Genomic DNA, 1,465 nt, shown 5'->3' with positions numbered 1-1,465 from the left:
CCTTTCCTCATTCTATAATTTTGGTCCAGCAAGCGTGAGTCCAGCAATCCCAGCAAATGGCCTATTCCACGAAAACAACCGTGTACGCTGTTTTTAGCCCGCCCTTCTGCTTTTAAAAAAGCATTAAAGCGGGCTTATGCAACCGCTCTCGTGTCTGTCCGTTGTCCGTGTAAGAGGAAGGAGATGAGCTAGAGGTCTACAAATTTCAGGGTGTCTTAGGGTTCACTTCTGGACAACGAAACGCTTGGTGCAAATCCTGGCAACCACCCCTAAGGGGTGAAAGGGGGTAACAAAGAAATAGGGGTTGGTCCAAAAAGTAGAAAATTAAATATTTTTTTATGGTCTCCTAAGGGGTAACTCGTGGAAGTAGAGCCCTGTGGGCGAAAATTTTGTCCGTTTAACTCTATCTTGCACCGTTTGGGCGCTAGAGTGCTTTTTTCGACGAAAATACGGCGAAAATGACCACGTTGCACATAAAGACGTACAAGGAGGCGTCCAATCGAAAAATGTCCGAGGAGGTACCCCCCCAAAATAACACATTCTGAATCGGAAATAACCCTCGAATTTGCCGTATCTTTCACTGTTTCGGCCCTAGAGGTGGATATATTGAAAACAATGGCAAAAAGTCAAGTTTTAGGACTGTTTAACAAACAATATACAACCAAAACACTGCGCGGGTTCGTTTTTAGACAGTCCCTTGTGGGCTGTCTCTACCCGAAGGTAAAAGTTTCCCGTTTTGATAAATACTGCCGGTTCTCGTTATCCAGTTTTGATAAAGATAGCCGATTGACGTTCCAGTTCCAGTTTTGATAAGACGATTGGCGTTAATAAAGATTCGTCTTGCTATAATATTAGGCTGTGGGGGAAGGCTTTCCTTCCGCGCGGTTGTCCGCTTTCCTTCCGCGCGGTTGTCCGTGCCAAGCCCGGTGGCAGTCCCTTGTCATCGCCCTGTTTGTGTTATAAACATAGCGCCCTCATCCCTTGCTTCGTGCCGGGCCATGGTGGGCCAGCCGACCCCTACTCAAGCCTCTTGAGGCAAGCTGCGTTGCGCCTCGCGCCTCGCGCCCCAGCCCCTACCCACTTAGAGCTCAATCGGCACCGGGCGCCACATGGCCCGTCCACTTGACAAGTGATCCCCAGCCTCAAATTTTAAAGTTGAACCACAGCGCTCTGATATATGAAATTTGCTTGTTTTCGCGCGCGCAGAAATTACGAATCCAGCAAAATTTGAATGGTAATTCTAGCATAATTTGCTGATTTTCGTTGTTTTTGATTTTAACCACAGCTTTCCGTATCATGAAAAAGCGCTCCTGGGTACGGTGAAAGTTATCCCGTTATGATAAAGATTGCCGTTGTCGGGTATTGCCGATTAACGTTCCGGTTTTGATAAGAAGATTTTTAGTCTTATTTTGATGCCTTATTGAATTTAAAAATACAAGCCTTAGCGCCTGTATATTTTGAATTT

Source organism: Frankliniella occidentalis, unplaced genomic scaffold, assembly GCF_000697945.3.
Source record: "Frankliniella occidentalis isolate FOCC.00 unplaced genomic scaffold, Focc_3.1 Scaffold284, whole genome shotgun sequence".
Taxonomy (NCBI): Eukaryota; Metazoa; Arthropoda; class Insecta; order Thysanoptera; family Thripidae; genus Frankliniella; species Frankliniella occidentalis.
This window is presented reverse-complemented; position numbering follows the sequence as displayed.